Consider the following 12,662-nt stretch of genomic DNA (forward strand, 5'->3'; position numbering starts at 1 on the left):
GATATTTTATGGAGAGAGGTGAGAGGAATGAAAGGGAGTATGAAGAGATCAGGTTGGCAGAGGATTTAACTCCCTGAGCCATTTCATCCTGCTGGCACCGCTGTGTCTGTTAGGGTAAGGTCTACACTTCATTTTTAACTCTCTGGACCTCTTGTAACAATAACTTACATTCACGGAGTCCTTTCTTACTTCGGATTTTTTTCCTAGGTGTCATATTATTTCACAAAACTCTACTGTGTTGATGAAACAGATTATATGTTTCTGGGTTTATCACACAGTAGGGTACTGAGGCTTGGAGGTGTTGGAGCATGTTAATAGGGGTCAGATCTCAGTTACCTCTCTCCCACTCCACCTCTTTCCTTTCATGTCTTCCACTTAAGAAAGGAATAATTGATGAACAGTTGGGACCGCTCACTATGGCCCCTTGAGACCCTAACCATGTGGCTTACTGAGACTTCTATTCCCATTTTACTAAAGAAGCATCTCAAACTCTAATCTTCTGGCATAGACAACGGAATCAAGCAGAAATCCAAGTAGGGCAGCTGCGGAGGAACTCAAATCTTGCCACAAAGCATAAAAGTCCCTCCTTCATTACAGGGAATGGACTGAGTCCTGTGGGAACACATATTCTCTGTCATTTTTTTTTTATTTTTTTATTTTTTTTTTATTTTTGGGACAGAGAGAGACAGAGCATGAACGGGGGAGGGGCAGAGAGAGAGGGAGACACAGAATCGGAAACAGGCTCCAGGCTCTGAGCCATCAGCCCAGAGCCTGACGCGGGGCTCCAACTCCCGGACCGCGAGATCGTGACCTGGCTGAAGTCGGATGCTTAACCGACTGCGCCACCCAGGCGCCCCTGTCATTTTGAGGCATCTTAGAGTACTCTGTCAATCTTGGACAGTGATAAATTCCCAGGAATCTCCAGGAAGAAAGGGAGCTTATGGATTAATTTGCTCACCCAGCCACACATCTAACCAATAAATCATCATCTCTGAGTAGAATGCAGGCATCAGCAACTTTTGAAGGTCTCTAGGTGATTCTAATATGCATGCAGGTTTGGGAAACCACTGCTCTAAGGATCTGTAAGAGCATTTTCAGGGGACAAGTCAAGACAACCCATGTCAAAATGGCTTAAACAATAAGGAAGTTATTATCACATAGAAAGGAAAGCTAATGGTGAGGAATGCCTGGTGAAAACAAAGCTCTGACTCTGCCTTTCTGCCACTGTCTCACTCTCTTTGTTCAGTCCCCTCACGCGGTGATTATATCTGTAGGCTGGCTTCCACTGAATTAAACATGCTTGCCCTTGTTCATTTTGGAAAATAACCTTTCCCTACAGTGTGGCTGACTTATGCCACATGCCTGGACCAATACCAGTTGCCAAGGGACATACCAGTGCTATTGGCTTGAGTTGAGTGATCACAGAGTAGGGGACTGAAATTACCCTGAGTGGCTCGTTCTAACTGTGGAGGAGGTGGAGGCCATTTTCCTTGAGTTAGACTGGCTGCATGGCTGAGTGGAAGGTGCCCACTGAACACTGGCAAGTGCAAGAAGGAGACAGGAGCTGAGTATACAGTGCTCACTGAAGCTGGTAAAATGGGAATTTTAGTTTAGGAATGTTAATTTCTAATAACCTTTCACACACTCACAGATTTCAGTGTAGGTCACAGAAAAAAGTTTTTGTAATTACAATTCATTTGCCACTAAGATTAGAAAAAAAAAATGTGGGTCATTAGATAATTCTAAGTCTATCCAGTATGGTAAGCACAGACCATGCTTTGGGAAACTGTACTCTTCATTCATCCTGCACATCTTCTCACAGTGCCTGCCTGTAATGTTGGTCCTGGTTTCCACTTTGTCACCCCTACAATATGCTGCCCTTTGGGGTTGGTCTGGTTCTTACTTTGTTTTTTAAAAATGTTTATTTATTTATTTTAAGAGAGAGAGAGATGGAGAGTGGGCAGGGGAAGGGCAGAGAGAGAGGGAGAGAAAAAATCCCAAGCAGGCTCTGTGCTGTCAGCGCAGAGCCTGATGTGGGGCTTGATTCACAAACCATGAGCTCACGGCCTGAGCCGAAATCAAGCGTGGGATGTTTAACCGACTGAGCCACCCAGGTGCCACCTGTTCTTGCTTTTTAATGTTATGCTGTTAGAACCCGCTGAATAATTTGCTTTGGGAATAGTATTTACTCCACCCTGGCTCTGGGAACAGTGCCCCTGTCCTGGAATTGTTCCTACTTGGATTCTTCTGGATCTTAACACTTTGCTCATATCCAGGCTTGCTCACATAGGACTGCTTGATCCAGGTCTTTGGACTTCATTCTACCAGGATAGGATTAGAAGGAGGTGAAAAAGTTCCAGATTTGCTCTGTGTCCCAGAATCCCATGAGCTCTGACCTGTTCCTTTTTCCCCACTGGGATCAATCTTCCCTATTCTTCACATGTCAAATACACATAGCCAGTGATCAACAATGAGGGTGAATTAGGGTGAAGTGAGACTTGGTTTGCTTGGGATATCCTGGTTTATTTGGAGCTATCCCTTCATTCTCAAATGTATCCCTGTTTGGAAAATACATTATATGGTCACTGAATTTTTAATATCTCCTTGGTAAGGGAGACCCATGGCAAATATCCTACAAATGATTGTCTCCCTCATCTACGAAGCACTTTGTTTCACTTTAAAAATCTCTACTTAGTTAATTCTTTGTGTTGAAAATTACCTTCCAGTAGCTTCTGCACAGTAGTCCTATCTCTGCCCTCTGGAATAGCAAAGGTCAAGTTGACAGTGCCTCATATTTCCTCTATGCTATGCATTTCTCTACTTTAGGTTAACCATCTTCCACCTTTCTCTGGTGTCCTTTCTCACATGAGTAATAGACACTTCAGCCTGTGTTCCTCTAGACACATAGAAATGACCACAGGGGATCATTTGTGATGATACTATCACTTGGGCAAGGATCAGAATCTTCTGCCTGTCTTGACCCTAAGTCATCACTAGAAAAGAGGTAGGCAAAGTCTCTGAGAACACAGACTAAGGGTTACCTGTGTTCAAAAATATTTATAGAAGAGGCCACACTTACAAAGTCTGTGTCTTTCCCAAGGAATTCAAGTAAAATAAACCCAAAATTTAAAGATTGAAACATGGAATGTTACAGATTTCAATGAGGTAAAAAGAGCTGATATTTATTGGTGCTAATGAAAGCACTCTTTGGTAAAGCAATGAGATCACGTTAGATGCTGTCCTCCATGTTGCATAAATAGTAATGTTGAAATTGAACTGAACTTTGATTCTCTGGATGTATTTTCATGTGTCTGATATTTTTAATTTATATAAGTATTTAGAAAGAATAGGTAAAAGTTTAACGAGAATGAATTGATAGTTGAATGACCTGCTATAAAAAGGAAGCATATTTAATAAAAGATTAGAAAATTTTTTCAGGCAGAAAATCCGTGACAAAACATGAGTATAACCTGTATGTTGATGAATTGGCTGCCATCAACAACTATTTCTGGGTGAAGTTCAGAGTTACAAAGAAAAAGAAGGGCAAAGTGGTTTCAGAAAAAAACAAACAAAAACTCTGTATCTTTTCCAGAATACAATATAATAAGAATTTGGACAAAAATAAATACAATTGTACTATATTATATTGTAGATTAATCACCAGGAAAACAGTCTAAGCCAATAGTTTTTGGAAACAGTCATCTCATTGAATGAGGAAAAGAAAAAATGGAAATTAATATATTTGAATATTCAGGGCTTCTAAATACACATGAGAGACAGCTAATATTCATTGCTTACTTTCTAAATTTAATTTAAATATGTTCATTATTTACGAAAGAAAAATGTAGTAGCAACCGAAATTATATGTTGCTTGTTTATTCAAAATGTTTTGATAACACCGGTGGTACACAGGGCCCTTGCTGTGTGACTCACTAGCTATACAGTTGGAAGCACTTGACCTGTCTGTGCCTGAGTTTCCTCACCTGTAGAATGGGGAGTGGTGGTGCCTCTCCTCCAGGTCTTCTGTGATATTAGTAAATGAGTTACCACCTGGGCAGCACTTAAAACAGCATTATGCACAGGGTAAGTGCTCAATAAAAACTCCTTTATTCAACAGTCTGTGCATTTCACTCCCTGGTATTACTTTTCCTTCTAAACATGTTCTTTCGTGACACTTCTCCTTAGTCCTTAGACAAGACTATGCTCATCCTGGAAGACTTCCTGTACTTCCACCCTTCAGTGCTCATCTCCTATTTGTCTGTTCCCTCATATCGCAGGCCCTTCTTTTCCTTCTTCCTTCATGGGCCAGTTTCTAAGCTTTCTTTCCTTTTCCACTAAGCTTTCTCAGACCCCATATTCAGAATTCATTTATTGTTCTCTTGTATTTCATTTGTCCTGTCCACCTACATTATTGCAACCTCCCTTTTAAATTTCTTCTCCCTGCTACAGTGTCTAATATCAGAGATTTTGAGCACAGTCATCTTATTAAAGATAATATCCTAAGTGAAAAGATAAATAAAAAATTCCTCTGTGAATGAAACTCAAAAGAACAGAAAGGAGACGGGTTATGCATAAAGTGTATTTTAGTAAAGTCAGCATTCCCAGGTACTTGCAATTTATCCAAGAGTAAATAAATAATAATAAATAGAAACAATTAAGACCATGGGTGTCAATGTGGAAGAATATTAATATTGCTTGGCTCTTTAGGATGACAAGTTGTCAATTCCCTTGCCCCTGAATAATTGTGCTTGATAGGTAAAACTTTATGTTATATTCAGCCCTCTTCCTACTCCTCACTTTGTACCCTTGTAGCTGAACGTGGATGGAGAAAAATAACCATTTGGACTCACTTAACAATTTTTTTTAAAGTTTATTTATTTTGAGAGAGAGAGAGTGAGCAGGGGAGGGGCAGAGAGAGAGAGAGAGAGAGAGAATTCCAAGCAGGCTCTGTGCTGTAAGCATGAAATCTGACATGGGGCTGGGACTCATGAACCGTGAGATCATGATCTGAGCCAAAAGCAACAGTCAGATTCTTAACCAACTGAGCCACTCAGGTGCCCCCAGACTCATGTTAAATTTATGATCCATAAGTAGCATCACACTATGTTTCCCTGGTCCACTGAGTTTCTCACTCTCCAGGAGAACCACATACAACTTTTCTCAGATTTCCTGCACTTCTGGCCAATTCTCACTTTTAGCTGATGACCTGGTTCCACATTTTCCTAAGAATGAGGGGAGCAAGAAGAGAACTTTATCAATGCCCAGTATTGCATCTGCTCACTGACTGCATCTGCATTCACATACTCTGCTTTCCTTCCTGTGACTATTTGATGAGCAGTCTATTCCTATTCAAGGCCAATTCCTTTACTTGTGTACTGTCTGTATCCCATCCTTTTACACCTCTTGAGGACATTCTTCCAGAAACTCTTCTATCACTTGCCTATGTTGGTATTTCCCTTCTTCATGCTGGATTACTCCTATCAGCCTACAAACATGCTATTACTTTTCCTTCTACTTAAAGGATTCTCTTGATGCCATTTCCCTTCTAGCTATTGATCCATTTTTTTTTTTTTTTTCCATTCCACAGCAAAAGTCGTTGAAAGATCTGGCTTTACTGCTTTTCCTAAAACAAAGTAAGGTCCTATATGGGTGAAGATTCCTCTGATACCACACATAAAAGTACCAACATTTCCTCCCTTCATTCTCTTTTTTCCTCTATTTTTTTTAAATTTTTTTTTTATTTTTTAGAGGCTTGCAATGTGTGCTCATAGAGCCTGGTGTATTCAACATGCTAACGTGTCACCTCACCAGATGGTGTCGCTATCTAACACATAATGTATACTGAAAAGGGAATGTTGGAAAATCAACTGCTATTATCACTTCTTTGAGTTTGGGATTATACATGTTGAGTACATTTGTTGATGGGAGTGATGGTGAGAGTGGTGATTTCTCAGCAAAAGAGACCATTTGAGGAAGGGCTGAGGCAGCATGGTGGGATGGGCTCACAATGAGTTGGGAGGTTCTCATGAAAGGTGTGGCAGGAAATATTTAGGTGGGCAGGAAATATTTAGGTGGGTGTCCATGGGCAGGGCTCCTTCAGCAGGCTAAGAAAAGTGGTTGACACCAAAAGTTTAAATTGGGGAAAAACTGAGAGCTTTCCCCTTAAGGTCAGGAACAAGACAGGGATGTCCACTCTTGCCACTGTTATTCAACATAGTATTGGAAGTCTTAGCCTCTGCAAAGAAATAAAAGGCATCCAAATCGGCCAGGAGGAGGTCAAACTTTCACTCTTTGCAGATGACATGATACTCTATATGGAAAACCTTAAAGATTCCACCAAAAAACTGCTAGAACTGATTCATGAATTCAGCAAAGTTGCAGGATATAAAATCAATGCACAGAAATCAGTTGCATTTCTATATACCAACAATGAAGCAACAGAAAGAGAAATCAAGGAATCAATCCCATTTACAATTGCACCAAAAACCATAAAATACCTAGGAATAAATCTAACCAAAGAGGTGAAAAATCTATACACTGAAAACTATATAAAGCTTATGAAAGAAAATGAAAACGACACAAAAAACTGGGAAAGATTCCATGCTTCTGGATAGGAAGAAAAAATATTGTTAAAATGTCAATACTACCCAAAGCAATCTACATATTCAATGCAAAATGTCAATACTACCCAAAGCAATCTACATATTCAATGCAATCCCTATCAAAATAACACCAGCATTCTTCACAGAACTAGAACAAATAATCCTAAAATTTGTATGGAACCAGGAAAGACCCCGAATAGCCAAAGCAATCTTGAAAAAGAAAGCCAAAGCAATCTTGAAAAAGAAAACCAAAGCTGAAGTATCACAATCCCTGTCAAGCTGTATTACAAAGCGATAATCAACAAGACAGTATGGTACTGGCACAAAAACAGACACTCTGATCAATGGAACAGAATACAGAACTCAGAAATAGACCCACAAATGTATGGCCAATTAATCTTTGACAAAGCAAGAAAGAATATCCAATGGAATGAAGATAGTCTCTTCAGCAAGTGGTGCTGGGAAAACTGGACAGCAACATGCAGAAGAATGAACCTGGACCAATTTCTTACACCATACACAAAAATAAACTCAAAATGGATGAAAGACCTAAATGTAAGATGGGAAGCCATCAAAATCCTCAAGGAGAAAGCAGGCAGAAACCCCTTTGATCTTGGCCACAGCAACTTCTTACTCAACACGTTTCCGGAGGCAAGGGAAACAAAAGCAAAAATGAACTATTGGGACCTCATCAAAATAAAAAGCTTCTGCACAGCGAAGGAAACAATCAGCAAAACTAAAAGGCAACTGACAGAACGGGAGAAGATATTTGCAAACGACGTATCAGATAAAGGATTGGTGTCCAAAAATCTATAAATAACCTATCAAACTCAACACCCAAAAAACAAATAATCCAATGAAGAAATGGACCAAAGACATGAATAGACAGCTCTCCAAAGAAGACATCCAGATGGCCAACTGACACGTGAAAAAATGCTCAACATCACTCATCATCAGGGAACTACAAATCAAAACCACAATGAGATACCACCTGTCAGAATGGCTAACATTATTAACTCAGGCAACAACAGATGTTGGCCAGGATGTGGAGAAAGAGGATCTCTTTTGCATTGCTGGTGGGAATGCAAGCTGGTGCAGCCCCTCTGGAAAACAGTATGGAGGTTCCTCAAAAAATTAAAAATAGAACTACCCTATGACCTAGCAATTGCCCTACTAGGTATTTATCCAAGGTATACAGGTATGCTGTTTCTTTTTTTTATTATTTTTTTTTAAATTTTTTTTTTCAACGTTTATTTATTTTTGGGACAGAGAGAGACAGAGCATGAACGGGGGAGGGGCAGAGAGAGAGGGAGACACAGAATCGGAAACAGGCTCCAGGCTCTGAGCCATCAGCCCAGAGCCCGACGCGGGGCTCGAACTCCCGAATCGCGAGATCGTGACCTGGCTGAAGTCGGACGCTTAACCGACTGCGCCACCCAGGCGCCCCAGGTATGCTGTTTCGAAGGGACACATGCACCCCAATGTTTCTAGCAGCACTAATGCTAATCAACATTAGCCAAAGTATCAAAAGAGCCCAAATGTCCACTGATGGATCAATGTATAAAGAAATGTGGTGTGTGTGTGTATATGGAGTATTACTAGGCAATCAAAAAGAATGAAATCTTGTCATTTGCAACTACATGGATGGAGCTAGAGGGTATTATGCTAAGCGAAATTAGTCAGTCAGAGAAAGATAAACATCATTATGACTTCACTCATATGAGGACTTTAAGACACAGAACAGATGAACATAAGAAGAGAAGCAAAAATAATATAAAAACAGGGAGGCAGACAAAACATAAGAGGCTCTTAAATATGGAGAACAAACAGGGTTACTGGAGGGGTTGTGTGAGGGGGGATGGGCTAAAGGGGTAAGGGACATTAAGGGATCTACTCTTGAAATCATTGTTGCACTATATGCTAACTAATTTGGATGTAAATTTAAAAAATAAAATTAAAAAAAAGTTTACATTGGGAGGATCTTTTTTTTTTTCCTTTAGCCACTCTATCCTGGAGCTAACCCAAATCCTGCAATCCAGTATAGCTATGGCAAGTTTAGAAATTTCCAAATATATAGAAAAGGAAATTAATGAAATGACCACTAGATTCAAATACTAAATTAAAACATTAATTTATTCTAAGGAAAAATCAACTATGTCCAAGGGTGAAGTGGCAGGTCACAAATACTAGGCTTTTGATTCCTCATATACTGTTTTAAAATTATATTGACTAAGCATATCTACATGCTAATGTGAAAGCTAGCCCTTCAGTCAAAAGTATTTTTTCCACTTTAGGTTGTAGGCTGGTGGCCATGTGGCCTTGATGTTGACTGGCGTCCTGGAAGCCATGATAGTTCACTTCACCTCCCTGTCATATCTGCAGAGTTTATTTTTTTTCCTTTCTGTACCAAAGTTGGCCTCCAGCTGTAAGCTGCTTATGAAGTTTTCATTTTAAGTAAGGCTCAGTTTTGCCCACCAATCAGTCTCTTTCTTGGTTATATATTCAAGTGGATCCTTATCAACCCGTTTGGACCACTCCTTATCAAACTCTTTTCCAGAAGGATATTTTCCAGCCATCTAACCCTGCAGGTTTACAATATAGTATTACTGTACACATATTGTGATGATAAAACAGACAACAGGAAAAGGAGAATGGGGCTTTTCCGGCAGCATTGTTATGAAAGCAACAGTCACTGGTATAAGCACTTAGCGAACCCATTATGTTTCCTAAGGGAGAAGGCCAGAATGCCTTAATGAATGAATTAACAGAAGTAGAGACAAAAATTACTGGAATTCCTATAGAACAAAAATCTCCATTTGAAGAACAGAATTCCACAGAGAGAAAGTAGATAACATTTCAGGACCAAATCAATGACTGGAAATTTTCAAAAATAATTATTTAATCTTGCATAAACTTTCCTGATCTAACTCCTCCACCCCTTGTGGGGAGAGATAGAACGGCATATTGAGAAGGGGAGGGGTGTCAAAAATGACTGGCGTCTCTGTCCTGGGAGAGGAGAGAAACACAATGGAAGTACTTGTCATAGTGTGTGGTGTGAAGGTCTCAGAACACAGCTGCTTTCATCTAAAGCAGGGCATCGGTTTATAATGGACACTGGCTGAGGTCCACACACAGCCACTACCAGTTCAAGGGCACTGTCCCTACTGTAATTCCAGAACCACACGCATGCCCTTGACTCTCAAGTGTTCTCAAGGTACATGGTATTGGGTCACAGATTGTGGGAACTACAAGATGAACACATTGCTACTGTAGAGAGGGCTAAATTTACTTGAGACTTTTAGCAGGAAAGTTTAAAATGTTAAGAACTATAAGTGATTTTCATATGAATACATAAGCAAAATCAGCAAAATCCTTTTTCCCCCAAATAAGCCAGTCTTGAAAGTTAAGAAAAGTAGGATATTTCTAGAAGCTGTGGTTAACTGCAAAGTATATTACTTTGAACAAATGGTGAAGGGAGTTGGTTTAGTGCTACTGTCATGTAAACAGAATGTGAAACTGAGGTGAGAACAAGTATGTTCAAGTTGCTCGCCAGCCTAGCTGAGGCTTGTTTTCAGCTGAAAAGAAACCCGCATTTTCTCTAACAACTGGATTTTTTTAGTACCCCTCAAATCATCCTGGGTAGGCAGCTACCCTTTCCATGTAAATGTGGGACCAATTCCATTAAGCCACTTTTAATCATCTCATCCCTCCATTAACTTAAATTCTACTAACTTTTTTTCCTTTCTTCTGCTTCCCAATTTCTAAAGCATCATGTATACTTTTTGGCACAATCTCCATAGGTTCCAGAACTCCTTCAAGAGTTTAAATAAATACACAGGTTATGGACAAGAGAAACATAATGGAATATTACTAGTAAGTCTGATATGTGGATGCCCAGTTGCAATTGTACCTCACAAATGTATGGGACATTGCAGTTTAGAGCATTTCTTGAGCACAGCTTGATGCAAATATTGAATGGCATGGAAACCAAAGGGTTACACTTGAACAGTACCAGGTAATTCATAAGCCAGAGGCAGACTGAGGCCATGATCTGCTTGGAAGTGGGTGAAGAAGACAAGTGGCAGGAATTCATAGAGACCTACCAAGAGCTTACAGAAAAATTCCCCCCAATTCAGGAGTTAGCAAACTCTAGAGGCTGGGGGTGCCCTATAAAATATCAGGGAACAGGAATGTGGATTTCCTTATGAGACACATTAATGATATGTGCCAAATCCCCACTTTCCTTTTGGTTCCAGCTGTGCTGGGTTGCTGGACCATGGGATATCTTTCTCCTTGTGTTTCCAGGGGTGCTATATACTTGGAACATAGTTATTAGAATATTACAATGTCTAAAGTATTCATAGTAGAATTAGTTCTATTTAGCTCAGTATCTCTGTTTTCTAAATTTTTTTGCTGCTTGTGATTTTAATATTGCAAACCATGAAACACACTATTCCTATTTTTAGCGCTCTCATGCAGACCTGACCTTGGAGTATACGAAAGTTCTGAGTAGAGAGAGAATTGCATGTATAGCACTGGTGCATATATTTCCACACAAAAGTGACATTTTTAACTGCTCAAGAACAGAATTGGAGTAGAGTCAATCAACAGAAACAGCTGTAAATCTCTGCTTGTTAAACTTTCTGAGGCACAAGGACCTATTTCATGTAGAGAGGAAAGATGAACTTTGTTTTGAGTACCTGTGGGATTGAAGTTATAGTAAGATAATTCTGCTTTTTTGAGTCACTTCCTGAACCTGGACAGATAATCTCTATATGTGTTAGGTTTCTAACCTAAAAAGGGTATGATAGTAATTCAAAAACCACAGTTTTGGATTAGTATGTTCCATGTAATATTTGGCACACATTAAATGCAAATGGACAAAATACTCCTGTTAAAGGCAGATATTGTCAGACTGCATTAAAAAAAATATCCCACTCTATGCTGTTTTCAGAGATACATCTAAATGGAAAGACATAGAGAAGTTGAAATTAAAAGGGTGGAAAAAAGTAATAACATGCTAACACTATCCAAAGGAAAGTTGGTATGGCTATATTAATATTGAAGGAAGTCAGAGCTATGCTGGTAAATATTTAATAACCAGTTCTTGGGGATAGATGAGAAGGCCTGATTTGTAGCATTTGCCAAATTCCATGTGTTAATATTCTCTCATGGCTGATTTCAAGCCACTGACGTGACATTACCAAGCACTAACTTGTGAAAAGATGTATGTAATTGGCTCCTATAAGTTAGTAGGAGTCAGTTCCAGGATACTAGTGGACAAAGTTTCTTATTTGGCAGAAGGTATTACAAAGAAAAAGAGTAATATCATATTGATAAGAGTTTAAAAGTCATCAGAAAGAGGTAACAAGTTGTAATTTTATGCACTTAATATTATGACTTCAAAATATAAAATAGGTTGACAGAATAATAAAGAATAATAAGGAAAGTAAACAACAATAATAGCAGGTAAATTTTAAGGATCTTGCTTGGTAATTGATAGAAAAAGCAGATAAAATAAATAAGAATATAGATGATGGAAAACATGAGTAAACTTGACCTAATGGACATATGTGGAACATTTTAAAATAAAGACAATATGTAACATATAACATGTTATATATTTATAATATAAAACATTCCTTCTTTTCAAGCACAGGGACAACATACGCAAGTATTGACTATATACTGAATTCTAATGCATGTACATTATATTCTCAGCCCAATAGAGAAGTAAGCTAAAAATCAATTTTAAAAAACAATCAGAATATCTCCATGTATTTGGAAACTAAAAAAAAAAAATCCTTATAAAAAACCCATGACAAGGGAGTAATAATGCTACATAGTAGAAATATTTTTATCAAATGATAAATATCAGGGAACATTTTACCAGATGATAAAAATACTGCATAATAAAACTGTGGAATATGGCAACATGGCAATATCAGTATTTGAAAGGTAAATTTATCTTATGAGAATGCTTACTTTAGAAAAAGAAAAAAAAAGCTAAATATTAGTGAGCTAAATCCATCTCAAGAAGTTAGCAAAAGAAAACAAAAA

The 12,662-nt window shown here is 38.8% G+C and overlaps 1 protein-coding gene across 2 annotated transcripts in view; it reads right to left on the reverse strand.

Annotated features, from left to right (window-relative positions):
- The window catches only part of IMPG1 (interphotoreceptor matrix proteoglycan 1), a 143,876-nt gene that overhangs the window by 119,158 nt on the left and 12,056 nt on the right, over window positions 1–12,662 (reverse strand). The gene's annotated exons all lie outside the window — the stretch shown is intronic.

The sequence above is a fragment of the Lynx canadensis genome, chromosome B2, assembly GCF_007474595.2.
Source record: "Lynx canadensis isolate LIC74 chromosome B2, mLynCan4.pri.v2, whole genome shotgun sequence".
Taxonomy (NCBI): Eukaryota; Metazoa; Chordata; class Mammalia; order Carnivora; family Felidae; genus Lynx; species Lynx canadensis.